Source organism: Hemitrygon akajei, chromosome 8, assembly GCF_048418815.1.
Source record: "Hemitrygon akajei chromosome 8, sHemAka1.3, whole genome shotgun sequence".
Lineage (NCBI taxonomy): Eukaryota > Metazoa > Chordata > Chondrichthyes > Myliobatiformes > Dasyatidae > Hemitrygon > Hemitrygon akajei.
The window spans coordinates 55,269,106-55,291,041 of record NC_133131.1 but is presented as its reverse complement, the minus strand read 5'-3'; positions in this window follow the sequence as shown (position 1 = coordinate 55,291,041).

Below are 21,936 nucleotides of genomic sequence, written 5' to 3'. Positions count from 1 at the left end.
GGGGGGATCCTCCCTCTCTCTCTTGTCTAATATTGGATGACATGTGAAGCCTTTGAGATAACTTTTGTCTGTGTCTTTGCTATTGCTTAGCACACGCTTGGGTTTAGGTACGGTACTGATGCGATTTTTTTGCTGGTGGGTGGAGGGGGGGATCGTGCTTGGTGCCGCTTACGCACCGGAGGGAGGAATTCTGGAGGGACGTTGGGGTTCTTACGTTTAACTGTCGCTCATTCTTTGGGAAACTTCTCTGTTTTCGTGGATGTTTGCGAAGAAAAGTCATTTCAAGTTATATATTGTCTACATTTTACTGACATTAAATTGGACCTTTGAACTTCTGAAAATTTGAAAAAGCAAATAGTACAACCGTTGCTGACAAGGTAAGTAAAAGCTAATGTAAAAGCAAGAGAGCACACGCAACAGAGCGAAAATAATTGGGAAGATAGACAATTGCGAAGATTTTAAAAGCATCCAAAGAGCAACTAAATCGTTAGAAGGAAAAAGATGAAATAGGAGAGCAAATTAAAAATGTTATATCAAAGTGCATAGATTTTTCAAGATTGCGAAAAAAAGGGATATAGAAGCGCTAGCAAATGAGGGCGAGAAATAATAAGGTAGAAAAGGAGATGGACGATGAAAAAAATTAGGAACTTGTATCAGTCTTCATTGTGAGAGACGCGAGCTCTGTGTCAGATGTTGGAGTGTGAAGAACGAGAAGTGAGTTCAGCAGCTATTACAAGGGAGAAGCTGCTCAAAAAGCTGTAAAACATAAATGCACATTAGTCACACTGCACACGTTGGATCTGAAAGAGGTAGTTGTGGAGACTGTGAAATCATTAGTACTGATATTTCAAAAATTACTGGACTCTGCGATGGTGACAGACAGTACGGGAAAGTTACAAATGGCACTCCACTTTTCAAGGAAATTGCTCACTAGTTAGCCTGACTCAGTGTTTGGGAAGATCTTGGTGTCAATCAGTAAGGATGGGGTTAGTAAAGACAAAGTAAGCATGCTTTCCTAAAGGGAAAATCCTGCCTGAAGAATATTTTTGAATTCTTTGAGGAGATTAGACGTAGCATAGATAAAGGGGATGCAGTGGAGATTGTATATTTGGACGTTCAGAAGCACATTGTTAAGTGGCATGTTAGGTGCCCATGGAATTACAGGAAAGCTACTAGAATGGTTAGAGCATTTAGAAATATATAGGAGGCAGTAAGTGGTAATAAACTTATCCTTTTATGGTCGGCACCCACTGACAAGTGCTCTCCTGCAGCGATCCATGTTTGTGCCGCTCCTTCTTATGCTGTCCATCAATGATTTAGATGATGGAATAGTTGGCTTTGTTGCCATTTGTGCAGATGATATGAAGATTCGGAGCAAGAAGACTGCGAGTGAACGGCTGATTTTCGGAGCCAAAGCAATTGTTACCACTCGGGTTGAAAGAGAGGCAAGACTGCGCAGGCGCGTGACGTCAGCCAGAAGAGCGCGAAAGGCTTAAAAAGAACACCACTACATCCAGCCGGTACCTTTCAGAGCGGGCAGCGGAGTGAGAGGGCTTTGGCTCAACGGGCTTAGGCGGTAACGGGACAAGGCGAGGTAGATTTACCGGTGTTATTTGCGGAAAGGAGGAAGTATGTGTGTGACGCTCGTTTTCTGTGCTCGGTGTCAGATGGGGGATGTCCTGGAGTGTCCCAGCCCCCCGGACGGCCATATCTGCACCCGGTGTGTCGAGCTGCAGATCCTAAGGGAACGAGCAAGAGAACTGGAGATGTAGCTCGGTGACCTTTGCCTGGTCAGAGCGAGCTAGGAGGTGATAGAAAACAGATATAGGCAGGTGGTCACACCGGGGCCCCGGGAGACAGACAAGTGGGTCAAAGTCAGGAGGGGAAGGGGAAGAGTCAAGTACTAGAGAGGACCCCATGTGGCTGTACCCCTTGACAATAAGTACTCCTGTTTGAGCACTGTTGGGGTTGGGGAGACAGCCTACCTGGGAAAAGGGACAGTGGCTGTGCATCTGGCCGAGAGTCTGGCCCTGTGGCTCAGAATGGTAGGGAAAGGAAGAGGAAGGCAGTAGTGATAGGGAACTACAGTTAGGAGGTTGACAGGCGATTCTGTGGATGCAGGAATGAAACACCGACTGTAGTTTGTCTCCCAGTTGCCAGGGTCCGGGATGTTTCAGATCGCGTCCAAAATACCCTGCAGTAGGAGGGAGAACAGCCAGAGGTCGTGGTACATATTGGTAGCAATGACATAGGTAGAAAAGGGAAGAGGTTCTGAAAAAAGAGTACAGGGTGTTAGGAAGGAAGTTGAGAAGCAGGACCGCAAAGGTAGTAATCTCGGGATTATAGTCTGTGGCACGCGGCAGTGAGTATAGGAATAGAATAAATTGGAGGATAAATGCGTGGCTGAGGGATTGGAGCATGGGGCAGGGATTCAGATTTCTGAATCATTGAGACCTCTTTTGGGGCAGGTGTAAACTGTCCAAAAAAGACGGGCTACACTTCAATCCCGGGTGGACCAATGTCCTGGCGATGAGGTTTGCTAAGGCTACTGGGGAGAGTTTAACATAGAAATGTTGGGGGATGGGGAAGAGGATGTTGGCTCACAAATAGAGAAAGTTTGTAGGCAGTGCGAGAGCGAGGATAGGCAGGTGATAGAGAAATGACGCGCTCAGACCGAAGGCTTGAGATGTGTCTATTTTAATGCAAGGAGTGTTGAGAATAAAGCGGATGAGCTTACAGCGTGGATCAGTACTTGGAGATATAATGTGGTGGCCATTACAGAGACTTAGATGGCTCAGGGTCTGTAATAGTTACTTCATGTGCCCGATTTTATTTGTTTCAGAAACGACAGGGAAGTAGGCAAAAGAGGTGGGGGAGTGGCACTGTTGATCTAGATACAGTCACGACTGCAAAAAAGGTAACGCCATGGAGGGATTCTCCATGGATTCTCTGTGGGTGGAGGTTAGGAACAGGAAGGGGTCAATAACTTTACCAGGATTTTTTTTATAAGCCGCCCAAAAGTAACATGATATCGAGGAGCAGATAGGGAAACAGATCCTGGAAAGGTGTAATAATAACAGAGTTGTCGTGATGAAAGATTTTAATTTCCCAAATATCGATTGGCATCTCCTAGAGCAAAGGGTTTAGATTATTACGTGTGCTCATGAGGGTTTCTTGACACAATATGTAGATACGTCTACAAGAGGATAGATAGATAGATAGATAGATAGATAGATAGATAGATAGATAGATAGATAGATAGATAGATAGATAGATAGATAGATAGATAGATAGATAGATAGATAGATAGATAGATAGATAGATAGATAGATACTTTATTCATCCCCATGGGGAAATTCAACTTTTTTCCAATGTCCCATACACTTGTTGTAGCAAAACTAATTACATACAATACTTAACTCAGTAAAAAAAAATATGATATGCATCTAAATCACCATCTCAAAAAGCATTAATAATAGCTTTAAAAAGTTCTTAAGTCCTGGCGGTAGAATTGTAAAGCCTAATGGCATTGGGGAGTATTGACCTCTTCATCCTGTCTGGGGGCTGTACTTGATTTCGTATTAGGAAGTGAACCTGGACAGGTGACAGTCTCTCAGTGGGAGAGCATTTTGGAGACAGTGATCATAATTCAATCCCCTTTACAATAGCATTGGAGAGAGATACGGACAGGCAAGTTAGAAAAAGCGTTTCATTGGAGTTAGGGGAATTATGAGGCTATCAGACACGAAATTGGAAGCTTAAATTGGAAGCAGATGTTCTCAGGGAAAAGTACGGAAAAAATTTCTTCGGCAGTTTGAACGGGGCACGGCTGCGCTAGCGCGTGAATATCGGCCCGTGAGGCAGCCGGAGAAGTTAAAAACCGAACAGATTAACGGAGCGGGCGACGGAGTAGCGGGAGACAGAATAGGAAGGTTTTGGCTCGAGAGGCTTCGGCGGGCAGAGGCTGAGGAAGAGCTTGCTCCCAATGTGGTAAGGCCGGGTAAGTTCCTTTAATAACCCTAATTAGCTTAGGAGTAGGTAATAGAGGCAGCAGTTAGGGCAGTCGAGTACTCCGTTTGCACTATGTGGGAAGTCAGGGCGAGCACAATTGTCCCTGATGATTACAACTGCAAAAGGTGTATCCAGCTGCAGCTCCTGACAAACCGAGTTAGGGAAATGGAGCTGGAGCTAGATGAACTTCGTTACGTTCAGGTGGCAGAAGCAGAAATAAGCCGGAGTTACAGGGAGATAGTCACCCCTAAATGTCCGGAGGCTGGTAGCTGTGTGACTGTCAGGAAGGGGAAGGGGAATAGACAGTAAGAGCAGAGCACCCCTGTGGCCGTTCCCATCAACAATAAGTATACCGTTTTGGATACTGTTGGATACTACCAGGGACAAGTTGTAGTGGTTGCATCTCTGGCACCGAGACTGGGCACTCAGCTCAGAAGGGAAGGAGGGAAAAGAGGAGAGCAGCAATGATACGGGATTCGATAGCTAGGGGGACAGATAGGAGGTTCTGTGGAAGAGATTGAGTATCCGGATAGTCTGTTGCCTCCCTGGTGCCAGGGTATCCGATATCTCGGATCGAGTTGTCAGTATTCTCAAGAAGGTGGGTGAGCAGCCGGATGTCGTGGTCCATGTAGGGACCAATGACGTGGATAGGAAGAAGGAGGAGGTCCTGCAAAGTGAATTTAGGGAGTTAGGTGCAAAGCTGAAGGACAGGACCTCTGGGGTTCCAATCTTAGGATTCCTGTCCTTGTCACGTACTCGCGAGGCCAGAAATAGGAAGATAATGCAGCTGAATACGTGACTAAGGAATAGGTGCAGGAGGGAGGGCTTCATGTTTCTGGACAATTGGGCATTGTTCCAGGGAAGGTGGGACTTGTTCCGAAGGGACGGGTTGCACCTAAACTGGAAAGGAATAACATCCCTACGGGAAGGTTTGCTGGTGCTGCTCCGGGGGGTCTAAACTAGATTTGCAGGGGGAGGCGAACCAGAGTGTTAGAGCAGATAGTGAGGTGGAGGAGGATAAAGGTCATGTGAGAGCTGCAAGTATAGTGCATGGAGTAAAGCCAGATCTAGCATATAAAGAGGCTTTCAGGAAAGAGAAACAGAACAAAGGGTGTAAAGGTAGTAAGGCAGAAGGGCTAAAGTGCGTGTACTCCAATGCAAGGAGCATCAGGAACGAAGGTGAAGAACTGAGAGCTTGGAAACATACATGGAATTATGATGTAGCGACCATTACAGAGACTTGGCTGGCACGAGGGCAGAAATTGATTCTCAATATTCCTGCATTTCAGTGCTTTAAAAGGGATAGAGAGAGGGGAATGTGAGGAGGGGTGGCATTACTGGTCACGGATATTGTTACTGCTATAGAAAGGTTGGGTAATGTAGCTGGATACACTTTTGAGTCAGTATGGGTAGAGGCCAGAAACAGGAAGGAAGCAGTTACTCTATTGGGAGTGTTCTATAAACCCCCTGGTAGCAGCAGAGATACCGAGGAGCAGATTGGGAGGCAGATTTTGAAAAGGTGCTAAAATAACAGGGTTGTTATCATGGGTGACTTTAAATTCCCTAATATTGATTGGCACCTGATTAGTTCCAATGGTTTAGACTGGGCAGAGTTCGTCAAGTGTGTCCAGGCCGGATTCCTGTCACAGTATGTTGAGAAGCCGACAAGGGAAAATGCCATACTAGATCTAGTATTTGGTAAAGAACCGCGTCAAGTCACAGATCTCCCAGTGGGTGGGCATCTGGGGGACAGTGACCGCCGCTCTATGGCCTTTAACATTATCAGCGAAAAGGATCGAATCAGACAGGATGGGAAAATTTTTAATTGGTGAAGGGCAAATTATGAGGCTATAAAGCTAGAACTTGCGGGTGTGAATTGCGATGATGTTTTTGCAGGGAAATGTACTATGGACATGTGGTCGATGTTTAGGGATCTCTTGCAGAATGTTAGGGATAAATTTGTCCCGGGGAGGAAGATAAAGATTGTTAGGGTGAAGGAACCAAGGGTGACAAGTGAGGTGGAGAATCTAGTCAGATGGAAGAAGGCAGCATACGTGAGGTCTAGGAAGCAAGGATCAGATGAGTCTATTGAGGAATATAGGGAAGCAAGGAATGAGCTTAAGAAGGGGCTGAGGAAAGCAAGCAGGGGGCATGAGAAGGCCTTGGCGTGTAGGGTAAAGGAAAGCCACAAGGCATTCTTCAGTTATGTGATAACAGAAGGTTGACTGGAGTGAAGATAGGACCGATTAGAGATAAATGTGGGAAGATGAGCCTGGAGGCTGTGGAAGTAAGTGAGGTCCTCAATAAATACTTCTCTTCGGTATTCACCAATGATAGGGAACTTGATGACGGTGAGGACAATATGAGTGCATTTGATGTTCTGGAGTATGTTGATATTAAGGGAGAATAGATGTTAAAATAAATTAGGACCGTTAAGTCCCCGGGGCCTGACGGAATATTTCCCAGGCTGCTCCACGAGTCGAGGGAAGAGATTGCTGAACCTCAGGAGAGAATCTTTATGTCCTCGTTATCCACGGGAATGGTGCCGGAGGATTGGAGGGAGGCGAATGTTGTCCCCTTATTCAAATAAAAAGGTAGTAGGGATAGTCCGGGTAATTATACACCAGTGAGCCTTACGTCTGTGGTGGGAAAACTATTGGAAAAGATTCTTAGAGATAGAAACTATGGGCATTTAGAGTATCATGGTCTGATCAGGGACAGTCAGCATTGGTTTGTGAAAGGCAGATTGTGTCTAACAAGCCTGATAGAGTTCTTTGAGGAGGTGACCAGGCATATAGATTAGGGTAGTGCAGTGGATGTGATCTACATGGATTTTAGTAAGGCATTTGACAAGGTACCACACGGTAGGCTTATTCAGAAAGTCAGAAGGCATGGGATCACGGGAGGTTTGGCCAGATGGATTCAGAATTGGCTTACCTGCAGAAAGCAAAGGGTCGTAGTGGAGGAAGTACATTCGGTTTGGAGGATTGTGACTAGTGGTGTCCAACAAGGATCGGTTCTGGGAGTTCTACTTTTTGTGATGTTTATTAACGACCTTGATGATGGGGTAGAAGGGTGGGTTGGCAAGATTGCAGACGACACAAAGTTGGTGGTGTTGCGGATTGTCGAAGATTGCAGAGGGACATTGATGGGATGCAGAAGTGGGCTGAGAAGTGGCAGATGCAGTTCAACCTGGAGAAGTATGAGGAGGTACACTTTGGAAGGACAAACTCCATGGCAGTGAACAAAGTAAAAGCAGGATACTTGGGAGTGTGGACGAGCAGAGGGATCTGGGGGTATATGTCCACAGATACCTGAAAGTTGTCTCACAGGTAGATAGGGTAGTTAAGAAAGCTTATGTAGTAGTAGCTTTCATAAGTTGAAGGATAGAGTTTAAGAGTGGTGGGGTAATGATGCAGTTCTATAAAACTCTGGTTCGGCCACACTTGACGTACTGTGTCCAGTTCTCGTCGCCTCACTATAGGAAGGATGTGGAAGCATTGGAAAGGGTACATAGGAGATTTACCAGGATGCTGCCTGGTTTAGAGAGTATGGATTATGTTCAGAGTTTAAGGGAGCTAGGGCTTTACTCTGTGGGGAGAAGGAGGATGAGAGGAGACATGATAGAGGTATATAAATATTAAGAAGAATAAATAGAGTGGACAGGCAGCGCCTCTTACCCAGGGCACCACTGCTCAGTACAAGAGGACATGGCTTTAAGGTAAGGGGTGAAAAATTCAAGGGGGTTATTAGAGGAAGGTTTTTCACTCAGAGAGTGGTTGGTGCGTGGAATGCACTGCCTATGTCAGTGGTGGAGGCAGATACACTAGTGAAATTTAAGAGACTGCTAGACAGGAATATGGAGGAATTTAAGGTGGAGGGTTATATGGAAGGCAAGGGTTAAAGGTCGGCACAACATAGTGGGCCTAATGCCCTGTACTGTGCAGTATTTTTCTGTGTTTAATATCTTTCTAAATGTGTCAAATGTTCAGTGGATATTTGTGTGGAGTTCTGCATAGGTACGATACAATGAGACAGGTACGTTATATTAGGGTACAGGAGCCGTGGTATACAAAGGCTGTCATAAATTTAGTCAAGAAGAAAAGAAAAGCTTACAGTATTTGCAGAGAGCTAGGCAATGTTACAGATCTAGAAGATTATAAGTCTAACAGGAAGGAAATTAAAAGAGGCAGAAGGGGCCATGAGAAGGTGTTGGTGGGCAGGATTAAGGAAAACCCCAAGGCATTCTACAAGTATGTGAAGAGCAAGAAGATAAGACGTGAACGAACAGGACCTATCAAGTGTGATATTTGGAAGGTATGTATGGAACTGGAGGAAATACAGAGGTACTTAATAGGTACTTTTATATTCACGATGGAAAAGGATCTTGGAGATTGTAGCGATGACTTTCAGCAGGTTTAAAAGCTTGAACGTGTATATATTAAGAAAGTGGATGTACTGGAGCTTTTGGAAAGCATCAGGTTGGATAGGTCGCCGGGACCGGATGTGATGTAACTCAGGCTACTGTGGGAGGCGAGGGAGGTGATTTCTGAGCCTCTGGCAATGATCTTTGCATCATCAATGGGGACGTCAGGGGTTCATGAGGATTGGAGGGTTGCCGATGTTGTTCCTTTATTCAAGAAAGGGAGCAGAGATAGCCCAAGAAATTATATACCAGTGTTTGATAAGTTGATGGAGAAGATCCTGAGAGGCAGGATTTATGAACATTTGGAGAGATATAATATGATTAGGAATAGTCAGCATAGCATTGACAAGGGCAGATCGTGCATTACGAGACTAATTGAATTCTTGAGGATGTAACTAAACACATTGATGAAGGAAGAGCAGTAGATTTAGTGTATATGGATTTCAGCAAGGTATTTGATATTGTTCCCCATGCATGGTTTATTGAGAAAGTAAGGTGGTATAGGATCCAAGGGGACATTGCTTTGTGGATCCAGTGCTGGCTTGCCCTCAAAAGTCGAAAAGTTGTTGTAAATGGGTCATATTCTGCATGGAGGTCGGTTACCAGTGCAATGCCTCAGTGATTTCTTCTGGGTCACTTACTCTTGTTTTTTTTTATATAAATGACTTGGATGAGGAAGTGAAGGGATGAGTTAGTAAGTTTGCTGATGACACAAAGGTTGGAGGTGTTGTGAATAGTGTAGAGGGCTGTCAGATGTTACAGCGGGGTATTGATAGGATGCAAAACTAGTCTGAGAAGTGGCAGATGGAGTTCACCCAGATAAGTGTGAAGTGGTTCATTTTGGTGACTCAAATATGATGGCAGCATATACTATTAATGGTAAGACTCTTGGCAGTGTAGAAGATCAGGGGGAACTTGGGGTCCGATTCCATAGAAGCTCAAAGCAGCTGTGCGGGTTGAATCTCTGGTTAAGAAGGCGTACTGTGTATTGGCCTTCATCAATCGTGGAATTTAATTTAGGGGCCGAGAGGTAAGGTTGCAGCTATATAGGGTCCTGGTCACACCCCACGTGGCGTACTGTGCTCAGTTATGTTCGCCTCACTACAGGAAGGATGCGGATGCCGCAGAAAGGGTGCAGAAAAGATTTATAAGGATGTTTCCTGGATTGGGCAGCTTTTTCCTGGATTATGAGAATAAGCTAAGTGACCTCGGCCTTTTCTCCTTGGAGCGACGGAGGATGAGAGGCGACCTGATAGATGTGTATAAGATGATGAAAGGCATTTGTCGTGTGGATAGTCAGAGGCTTTTACTCAGGGCTGAAATGGTTGACAGAAGAGGAGACAGGTTGAAGAGGCTGGGGAGTAGGAACCGAGGAGCTGTCATTGTTAAGTTTTTTTACTCAGAGTGTGGTGAGTGCGTGGAATGCGCTGCAGGCAACGGTGCTAGAGGCGGATACGATAGGGTATTTTAAGAGACTTTTGGTAGGTTCCTGAAGCTAGGACAATAGGGGGCTACAGGTAAGCCTAGTAATTTCTAAGGTAGTGACATGTCCGGCACAACTTTGTGGGCCGAACGGCCTGTATTATGCTGTAGATTTTATCTGTTTCTATGTTTCTATTGTTGGAGGGGCAGGTCGTATTGAAGACACAAGTAAACTGAAGAACGATTTGGACAGAATACGGAAAGGGCAATCGAGTGGCAAATGAAACATAATGTTGGACAATGCTTGGCCACGTACATTGCTTTGAGATATAGAAGTGCAGACTATTTTCTGAACGGGAGGTCCAATAACCTGAGATGCGAAGGCATTTCGAGAGTCCTTGGGCGAAACACCCCGAAAGTTAACTTGCTGATAGATTCCGTGGTGAGGAAGGCAAAATGCTAAGGCAGTGGTGACGCCACTCCTTGAGTATTGTGAACAGATTTGGGCTTTTCATACGAGAAACGATGTAGATGGTATAGAGGATGTTCACACGGATAATTTTGGTTATCAAACCAGGACTTTTAATAGCTCTGGGGGTCTATACTCGTTGGAATTGAGAAGTCTGAGAGGGGATCGCATTGAAACATTTCAAATGCTGAAAAGCCAGATAGAACATATGGAGAATGGATATTTCCCATCGTGGGGATGACTAGCACAGAAGGGCACAGCTTCAGAGAAGAGGCGTTTCCATTTAAATCAGAGATGACGAGAAATTTCTGTGGCCACAGCGTGGTAAATTTGAATAATTTACAACCACAGGCAGCTGTGGAGTCCAGATCGCTGGGTGTATTTAAGGCTGAGCTTGAGACATTCGTGAATGGGTAAAACATCAAAGGTTGCGGGGAGAAAGCCAAGGAGTGGTTTGAGTTGTGACCTCCGACGGTCAGAGGCGACTATGGATCCTGCGACCTAGCTGTCTAGTTAGGAAAGTATGAGCAGTACGACATGGAAAGAAAGCAGTTGTCCATGTTCCAATATACCACTTTCCACGTATGATGAACCCAAAGAAACGCCAGAGACCCATTGAGCTTGGAACAAGAAGCGGTGGTAGTACTGTACTCAGTGCAGGATGCTTTTCGGATTCCAGCTCCGGGTTTGTCTCCTGGTTTACACCCGAAACGTTCACCATTGATTGGTATAGACGTAAGGCAGCGTAGGTTTGAGATCAGAAATTACCCTTTCTCAATGAGCTGTCAACCACAGCCAACGAGCCCTATCAGCGCGAGGCGATTGGTTTAAATGCGCCTCTGACACGCGTCTTACCCTTTTGTCAGTAGAAAAATGTGTCTCTGGTTGCAAACTTTTTCAGTGATATTAATGTGTCCTGTATCATATTGTGTTTATATGCTGCACCTAAAGGTTCCAACGTTCATTTATGATCAAAATATTTATCTGGCACGCAACTCAGATGCTCTTCTTCAGATCACGACAAAACACAGAAAGCCATGATTTCGTGTACCCCGCAACAATAAAAGAAATCTATTGAACTCGTCAAATAGGAATAGGAAACAACGAGCAAAAGCATAGAAGACACACACACACACACACACACACACACACACACACACACACACACACACACACACACACTATATGTATATATATACACACACACACACAGATTGACAGGACTGTTGTCTGGATTGGAAAGCACACCTTACGAGAGTAGTTTGAGCGAACTTGGCTTTTTTTTCCTCTTTGGAGCGACGTAGGATGAGAGGTGACCTGATAGAGGTGTATAAGATGATGAGAGGCATTGATGCTGTGGATAGTCAGAGGCTTTTTCACAGAGTTGAAACTGGTAACACGAAAGTGCACAGTGTTAAGGTGCTTGTAGCTACGGGACAATGTCAGAGGTAGTGGATTTATGAAGAGTGTGGTGAGCGCGTGGAATGGGCTTCCAGCAACTGAGGTGGTGGCGGATACAATATGGTCTTTTAAGAGGCTCCTGGATAGATATATGGAGCTTAGAAAAATAGAGTGCCATTGCTACCCCAAGGTAATTTTAAGTTAAGGACGTGTTCGCTACTGTATTTAGGGCTGAAATGTTTGTATTGTGCTGTAGCTGTTCTATGTTTCTGCGTTTCTATTATCTCTAACCTGTAAATCTGCATCGGATCTATACACTTGTGTATTGGAAATCACAAAAAGCAATTTTGTATTTTAAAGTTGCAACATTTAAGAAGAATTTGAAGTGTTGTGTTTTGGCGTAAGGTTTACGGGGGCATGAGGTAAGGACAAGTAAATGGAATCAGGTGTAGTTGGACTAACTGGTCTGTTAGATGTTCTAGGCTGTTGACTTTAACAGTCCAGACACGCACCTATAGTTCCGTCATTTTCTCTGATATATATTTTATCATACATGGCAGCTGGTATCACCGAAGTCAGCTTGTTTTTCTGATGGCAAAATCGTACCTGAGAAATATGTTGACATTTTGAAGAAATATCAACATAGAGTGGGCTGCCCGCAACGGTGGTGGAACCGGTTGCGATAGGGTTTTTAAAAGACTCCTGGACTGGTACATTGAGCTCAGAGCAATAGAGAGCTATGGGTAACACTAGATAATTTGTAAAGTAAGTACATGTTCGGCACAGCAAAATGCACGTATTCTGTTGTACATTTTCTATGTTTCAATATTTTTATCTCTGAATAAACCAAGGTAAACAAAAATAAAGAAAACATTATAGGAATTATACATAGGCACACAAAGAGTAGCGGAGGTATGCAGTTAAGATTGCAAAAGGAGATGGAAAACGCGTGTAATAAGGTTATTGATGCAATAGCAATGGGAGACTTTAATATGCATGGACATAGGAAAAAAAATGAGTTTGGTGTCAGGTCGCAAGAGAGGGAATCCATTGTATACCTATGTGATGGCTTTTTAAAGCATCTCTTGCTTGAGCCTAATCGGGAAAAGGCTACCTTAGATTTGCGGTTGTGTAAGAACAGAAATCTTATCAGGGAGCTTAAAATAAAGGAACCGATTGGAGGCAGTGATCATAATTTGATGGAATTCATCTAGAAAATTGAGAGGAAGAAGCGTAATTCGCATATATCAGTATCGGAATAGAATAAAGGGAACTACTGAAGCATGAGAAAGGAGCTTTCCCATGTGGATTGGAGGAGGATAATGAGGTGGATGTTGGCCAAGCAGAGGCGACTGAAGTTTCTGGGAATACTTCACAAGTTGCAGGTTAAATGTGAGAAGAAGAAGAAGAAGAAGAAGAAGAAGAAGAAGAAGAAGAAGAAGAAGAAGAAGAAGAAGAAGAAGAAGAAGAAGAAGAAGAAGAAGAAGAAGAAGAAGAAGAAGAAGAAGAAGAAGTTATCAAATGACATAGGTAGGCAACCGTGGCTGAAAAGGGAATCTAAGGACTGTACCGAAGCAAAGGAAAAGGCAAATAAGGTAGCAAAAATGAGTGGGAAGTATAATGTGCTACAAAAGACAACTAAAAGCTATAAGAATGGAAATGGTTGGATACGATTGCCAACTAGCAAGTAATATAAACAGGGTACGAAAAGTATTTTTCCATTATATGAAGAGTAAAAGGGAGGTGAAGGTTGATATTGAACCAATGGCCATAGATGCCGCTGAGGTAGTAATGGGCGACACAGAATGAAAGATGAACGTAATGGCTACTTTGTATCCGTCTTGACTGTGGAAAACTAAATCATTCTTTGCCAGAGGTCCTTGAGCGTCATGGAGTGAGTGCGTGCGATTGCTACTACAAAGGGAAACGTGGTAAGTAAAGCCAAAGGTCTTAAAGTGCATAAACAATCTGCTACGGATGGTCTACATCCTAGAGCGTTTGCCGAAGAGATAACGGATGCATTGATCTGAATTTAATTGGATTGACTTTATTTCTTACATCCCTGAGATACATGATCTTTCGCGCCCTTTTTTCACACCTATCTTTGTAAATGTCCTAAATCATGGGAAGTTCACAACTTCAGATGAACTCTACTGTCCGCACCATTCGCTGCTGAATCCGATGATTAAGTGAAGGACAGTTCCCATACCAGGCAGTGATGTGGCCAGTCTCAGTTGTGTACCTGTAGAAGGTTCTTGGGATTTGTGGGCTCATATCAAATTTCCTCAACCACCTGACGGGAAAGAAACGCTGCTGTGTTTGTTTTTGCCACACCGCTGCTGTGCACAGACCACGTGAGGTCCTCGGTGATGTGGATGCCGCGGAACCTGAAGCTATTTACCCTTTCAACCCCACACCCATCGATGTCAAAAGGAGTTGGACTGTCTCCTTTCCTCCTGTAATCCATAACCAGCTCCTTTGTTTCTGCTACATTGAGGAAGAAGCTGTTTTCTTGAGACCACTGCGTCAGATAGATAACTTCTTTCCTGCCGGCCACGTCCTTATTGATTGAGATTAGGCCAATCAATGTAGTATAGCAATTTAATTAGCAGATTAGAACTTTGGGTGACAGACAGTCATGGGTACAGAAAGTAAAGGAGGGGTCAGTACACATGCCTGAGAGACTCCTGTGTTGAGAGTCAGAGGAGTGGAGGTGAGGGGGCCGATTCGTAACAGTTGCCAGCCATTTTATAGGAGGTCCAGGGTGCATCAGCACAAGGCAGGGTCAAAGCCGAGATCTCTGAGCTTCCTGTCGAGGCTGGATGGAATCATGATACTGAACTACAATCACATAAGCATCCTTCTTCTCCAGATGTGTAAGGACGGTATGTAGAGCAGTAGCTACTCCGTCGACGGTCGATCAGTTGTAAGGGCAGACGAATTGTCGGGGGTCAAGTTTGGGTGATAGAAAACTTCAAAACTAATCCTTGACCAGCATTTCAAAACATTTGCTTATTATTGAGGTGAGTGCGACAGGACGCCAGTCCTTTCGAACTGCAACCTTGGTGTTAATTGGTACTGCGTCGATGGTGGACAATTTGAAGCTGGAGGGAACTCTACGCTGGGAGAGCGAGAGATTAAAATGTGCCAGTTGTGCTGCATGCACCTGCCAGGTGCGCTGCGCACATCCTGAGTACTCGCCTTGAGCGCCGTCCGGTCCCGCAGCCTTGTAACAGTCCATTCTTTGGGAAGATCTGCGTACCTCAGCCATAGTCATGATCTTTCAAGGATCACCTGATTCTGGCATGTTCCCGGATGCTGGAAGAATTGAAATGTCACCACATTCATTAAAAAAGGAGGATGGCAAAACAAAGGGAATTATATGTCAGTTAATGTAACCTGAGACGCTGGGAAAGTGTTGGAGTCTTTTATTAATTATGTGGCTTGTAGGGACTTGGGCACTAATGAAAAAACAACTCGTAGTCTGTATGGTTTCTGTCAAGTGGGGTCTTTCCTGAAAATTCTTTTTGAGTTCTTCCAGGAAATAGCAAGCAGACTGAAGAAAGAAGAAGCAGTGGAAGTCATTAACTTGAATTTACAGAAGTCATTTGATAAAGTGCGACACACAAGGGACTTAAAAAGATAAAATCTTATAGCGTTAATGAAAGATACTGACATGAATAGCGGAATGCTTAGCAAGCAAGAGGCAGCGAGTGGAAGTAAGGGGGGGCTTTTCTGGCTTGCTGCCGAAGCCCAGTGGTGTTTTTCAGGGGTCAGTACAGGCACCGCTGTTTTTCCACAGTTTTTGCCAATGATTTAGGTATAGAAATTGATTGCATTGTTGCAAACCTTGCGAATGATATGAATATAGGTGAAGGGGTAGGTGGTACTGAAAAAGTAATGCGATTGCAGCAAGACTGAGAAAAATTGGAACAATTGACAAGAAATATGTTAGGTAACACATCATAATGCATTTTGTTAAAAGGAACAATAGCACTATTTAATATCTGAATGGGGAGAAAGTTCAAACATTGGAGGGCTAGTGGGACTTGGGAGTCCTCGTGCAAGACACCCAGAAGGTTAATTTACACTTTGAGTCTGTTGTAAAGAACGCAAATGCAATGGTCGTATTTATTTTAAGGGGAGTAGAGTTTAAAAACAAGGGGATAATGCTGAGACTTTTTAAAAAAAAACACTAGTCAGGCCGCACTTAGAGTATTTTCAACAGTTTTTGGTCCAATAACTCAGAAAGGACGTGTTGTCAATGGACTGAGTCCAGTGGAGGATCAGGAGGTTGGTTCCAGCAATGTAAAATTTAACATGCGAGAAGCGTTTGGCAAGTTTTGGCCTGTACTCAATAGAAAGTGGGAACGTCGCGCTGAAGCCTGCCGATGGTTGACTAGGTAGGGTATATGTGGAGAGGAGATTTCCTTTCGGGGGAAATATAGTAATCCTTAAAACTGAGTAGTGACTTTTTAGAACAGAAGTAAGGAGGATTTCATTTAGCCAGAGGCAAGTAAATCTGTGGAATGCTGTACTAGACATTACAGTGGAAGTCAAAACACTGCGTGTATTTAAGGCGGAAGGTGATTATTTTCTGACCGGTCAGGGCATCAAAGCATATGGCAAGACGACCGCTCTACTGGGTTGAGTGGAATCCAAGATCACAACCACCTGATCTAATGGTATTCCGGGTTAAGACAGATGACAATGACACATGCAAACATTTCCAGGTGATGTTTTTACATTGCTCAACGTTGTCTATGCAAAACCGTTTGTCTGTTTATTTTACACCGTGAATTCTATCCATCCTGCCGCCATCCTCCATTGTAATATGGATTCAATTCCGGTCCTCTGCAGAAATCGCTTCACTCTCCTCCTTCAGTTCCTCATCCATCCTCCCTGCACCACATTATTGTTCTTGTTTTCCTATATCTGGATCTAATTTCTCCGATAAAACCATAAAACATAGGAGCAGATATTTTTTTTCATTCGATCCATCGTCTACACCTCCTTTCCATCATGTCTGAATTATTAAATTTCTCAATCCCATTCTCCTGCTTTCTCCCTCGCCATTGGGAAATATTGTTTGTCACGCCACAGTGGGATTCCGTATACTATCTCCTGACCGCTGGCATCCCCTTTATGGGTTTCATTTCTCAGTTTTTTTTAACCTTCTGCTTTGAAAAGGACCGCGCGCTTTTAGAAAGCAAAGACAATCTGGTCACATTGGTTTTTTTTCTTAATTTTACTTCAATGGAAGTTGAAGGTGTTCCAGTACAGTTTAACTGATCCCAAGTATTCATGTCCCATGTAAATTTCTGCAGTGTCAAATACAGCCCAACAACAATCGAGGATCCAAGGTATTGTAATATAAAATGAACTCCCGCACTAATTCAATGTCCTGAAGACAACTTATGCTAGCGTAACGATCGCATCCACGCCTCCTAAGTCGTCAATAAACTTGAACCACACATGCGGTAATTTTGCAAATTGTTTTGGAAATGACAGGCTGCTAACATTCACTCACCTGCCCACATGAATATATAGGAACATTCATCAGATATATGAATAATATTGACATTTATTTGAACTCAGAGATTATAATTCGATTTGCGATATATCTATAGAGCCGCCAGTATAACGTGACGAGATGTATGAGTCCTTTATTCAGCTGTTCTCTGAATTTCCTTTGTGACAGAGTGTAGATACACGTGTTCGTGCAAGTACAGAGAAACTGTAACATGAACCCAAACTGTTGCAGGATATATGTCGGTGTATTCAGATATCTGTTTATGTAAAAGTAATTTTGAACTTGCCATTTTAATCCATAGACAATATAGAGGATCCACAACAATATGAAATTGGCTGACAGGGAGAACAACAAAATCATTGACTTTCGCCGATTCTCCACCTCAGGATCCCTCTTATTCTCTCCACTGTTCTTGAGCCCCCGGCGGACTCTACTAGCTGCTATAATATGGCTGACTGTTAAAGCATTAAAAAGTAGAATCAATCCAATAGGCATTAATGGTGTAGTAATAGTTATAAACAATTGGTAAGATTTCCACGTTGGTAAGTTGTGGTAATCAGCTGTTACAGTGCATCGCCAGGGTACGTTGTCAATGATAAGGTAAGGTTCTACAGCAAAGAAAAACGGAGCATACTTGGCACAGCTTCCGAATCCCACAAATATGATCACCATAGTTGCTGTCCTCTCGGTGCAGAATCGTTCCCGCAGCTTTTGAAAGCAGATTGCAATACAACGATCGAACGTGAAAGCCACCGTGAGCCAAACAGAGCAGTCCATGGCTGCCAGCCTCAGAACAAGTATTGCCGCGCAAATCGGGGTAATGAATAAAACACGGGTATAAATATAAATATTATTGATCTGGTCGAGTACAACAGCAATGATAACACACATTAAATCAGCTGCTGCCATTCCCACCAGGTAACGGGAGATGCATTTAGAGAGTCCGCAGTTTCCCCGAGACAGGATCACAATCGCCACTAAATTAGCTGCAAAGAAGCAAAGAATAGGTAGTTTCACACGAACGGGCCTTGATATTTTTAGTTGAAACGAAAGCACAGAAGTATGTTGAACCTTTCTGAGGGAACCTCAATCATCTGCCCCTATGCCGGGTTAGGCTGCCTTCCATTCGAAGAGTAGAAATATAGTTCGTAAAGGCTTCATCTCCTGACCTTTGACTAGAAGAAAACTGCGGAGCCCTAACAATGTGGTGCTGCAACTTTCCAGTTGAGAGCAGCGTCACCAGTCGGCGTCTTATCGACATTCATCGGGGGCACAGATCCACTGATTGTAGCTGAGAATGCTGAAGGTTGTGTTTATAGCAGGAATTAACTCGGATTCAGGTAGACTGTTTTCTTTTGGACATAGAATATTAGAGTAGAAGAACCACAGAGCTAAGCGTATGTTTTAATGGCAAGTAAATTTGAATTTTGAAATCTAAAATTAAAACTGGATAGTGAGGGGGAAAGGACAAAACGGATGATTAAAAAAAATCTAGTAACATGAAAATACCTCCCTTTTTGTGGCACGAGGAGGAAAATGAAATTCCGTTGTGTAACCAAACCCTGAAGCTCACAGACCGAGCGGTAGCGAGGGGAATTAATTTTTTGAATATAGAATCTGATGTAGGTCAATATATGTCGCTTAAGCTCTGAAAGGTGCAGAAAAGTAAAACGCTGGCACACAGTAAAAGATGTGAATATTCAAAAAGAATAGGACGTAAGAAACGATTAACAATACCAGCGAAAAACAAAATGACGATGTACGTAAGCTGGACAGAGTTACAACACTCATCAGGTGGAGCATCCTCTGTAAAATTCTTTTACAACTTAATTGATTTCGTCCGACATATGCACAACGTAGAACAACATATTCATGTAATAAACAGCTCCAGTTGCTTACCAGGGATACCAAATGCTGCCAGTACAGGATAGTATATACTTGCTATGTAAAAAATTGCAGGATATCCCATTTTCTGTGTGAATCAGTGACAGATTCCAAATGATCCAACTATCGATATCTAATGTTGATTGTTTTTTAAGTTCTTATACAGTAGAGGAAAGTGCACTCAGACAATTAATCATGCGACCCAATTGGCTACGTTAGTGACAGCCCAGTGAACAAACAACTCAATAAAACCTGAAAATTGCTCCTCAGAGAAATGACAAAAGAGCAATTATGGTTAATTTTGTTTATTTATACAGTTAAATAAAAATGCTCCATATTTGTCTCAGAGTTTGCACGTTTCAAATAAAACAATGCTTTGCTCAGTATATTTACAATGTGCAGGATCACTCGGAAATAATTATAATTAGTAATATGGGCCTAGTGCAATAAGATTCCTACGTTAAGAATTAACATTTAGTTTGGTTGTGAAATGCGATTATCTTTTCCCGCTAAGGGGTTGTTCATGCCTCCGTCTTCCATCTCAATTTCTCACTCTAGCGTGTTAGCCCTCTATTGGACCCCCACTGTTGACGCTTTGTGTCACTTTTTGAGGTTGTATCATTCTTAAATATTCTCACGTATTTCTCCCATTTAGTTTTGCAGATTGTACAAAACTCAAAATCTACCAGAATTTTTATTACGTCTGAAGACATATAGTCAAGTCAAGTCAAGTCAAGTCAAGTCAAGTCAAGTCAACTTTTATTGTCATTTCGACCGTAACTGCTGGTACAGTACATAGTAAAAATGAGACAACGTTTTTCTGGACCATGGTTTACATGACACAGTGCAAAAACTAGACTGAACTACGTAATTAAAAAATCACAGAGAAAGCTATACTAGACTACAGTCCAACACTGGACTGCATAAAGTGCACAAAAACAGTCCCGGCCTTACAATAAATAATAAACAAGACAGTAGGGCAAGGTGTCAGTCCAGGCTTCGGGTATTGAGGAGTCTGATAGCTTGGGGGAATAAACTGTTATAGAGTCTGGTCGTAAGAGCTCGAATGCTTCGGAGCCTTTTCCCAGACGGCAGGAGGGAGAAGAGATTGTATGAGGGGTGCATGGGGTCCTTCATAATGCCGGTCCTTTGCGGATGCAGCTGTAGTGTAAATGTCCGTGATGGCGGGAAGAGAGACCCCGATGATCTTCTCAGCTGACCTCACTATCCGCTGCAGGGTCTTGCGACCCGAGATGGTACAATTTCCGAACCAGGCAGTGATGCAGCTGCTCAGGATGCTCTCAATACAACCCTTGTAGAATGTGATGAGGATGGGGGGTGGGAGATGGACTTCCCGCAGCCTTCGCAAAGAGTAGAGACGCTGCTGGGCTTTCTTTTCTATGAAGCTGGTGTTGAGGGACCTGGTGAGATTCTCCAGAGGTGAACACCAAGAGATTTGGTGCTATTTACGATCTCTACTGAGGAGCCGCCGACGTTCAGCGGGGAGTGGTCGCTCCGTGCCCTCCTGAAGTCAACAACCATCTCTTTTGTTCTGTTCACATTAAGAGACAGGTTGTTGGCTCTTCACCAGTCTGTTAGCCGCTGCACCTCCTCTCTGTAAGCTGACTCGTCGTTCTTGCTGATGAGACCCACCACGGTGGTGTCATCGGCGAACTTGATGATGTGGTTTGAGCTGTGTGTTGCAGCACAGTTGTGGGTCAGCAGAGTGAACAACAGTGGACTGAGCACGCAACCCTGAGGAGCCCCCGTGCTCAGTGTGATGGTGTTGGAGATGCTGCTCCCGATCCGGACTGACTGAGATCTCCCAGTCAGGAGGTCTGGGATCCAGTTGCAGAGGGAGGTGTTCAGGCCCAATAGGCTCAGCTTTCCAATCAGTTTCTGAGGGATGATTGTATTGAATGCTGAACTAAAGTCTATGAAGAGCATCCGAAAGTATGTCTTTTTTATCCAGGTGGAGGCTGGTGGCAATGGCGTCATCAGTTGAGCGGTTGGGACGGTAGGCAAACTGCAGTTGGTCCAGTGAGGGGGGCAGCAAGGTCTTGATAAGCCTCATGACGAGCCTCTCGAAACACTTCATGATGATGGATGTAAATGCAACGAGAAGGTAGTCATTTAGGCAGGACAGTGAAGACTTCTTCGGCTCGGGGACGATGGTTGCGGCCTTGAAGCACGTTGGAAAGGCGGCGCTGCTCAGGGAGATGTTGAAGATGTCAGTGAGAACATCTGCTAGCTGGTCTGCACGTTCTCTGAGCACTCTACCAGGGATGTAATATGGTCCAGCAGCCTTCCGTGGGTTGACCCTGCACAGGGTTCTTCTCACGTCGGCCACGGAGAGACACAGCACTTGGTCATTCGCAGGAAAGGTGGACTTCCTCGCCGCCACGTCGTTTTCCGCCTCAAACCGGGCGTAGAAGTTATTCAGCGCATTTGGGAGGGAGGCATAACCTGCACAGTCAGGTGATGTTGTCTTGTAATTGGTGATGTCCTGGATGCCCTTCCACATGCGCCGCGTGTCACTGCTGTCCTGGAAGTATCTGTGCATTAGCTGGGCAAGTGCACGCTTTGCCCCTCTGATGGCACGGGACAGTTTGGCCCTTGCTGTTGTTGAAGCTGCCTTGTCGCCTGCTCTGAAGGCGGAGTCACGGGACCTCAGCGGCGCACGCACCTCTGCGGTCATCCATGGCTTCTGGTTGGCACGTATAGTGATGGTCTTGGACAGAGTGACATCATCAATGCACCTGTTGATGTAGCTGGTCACTGATGCTGTGT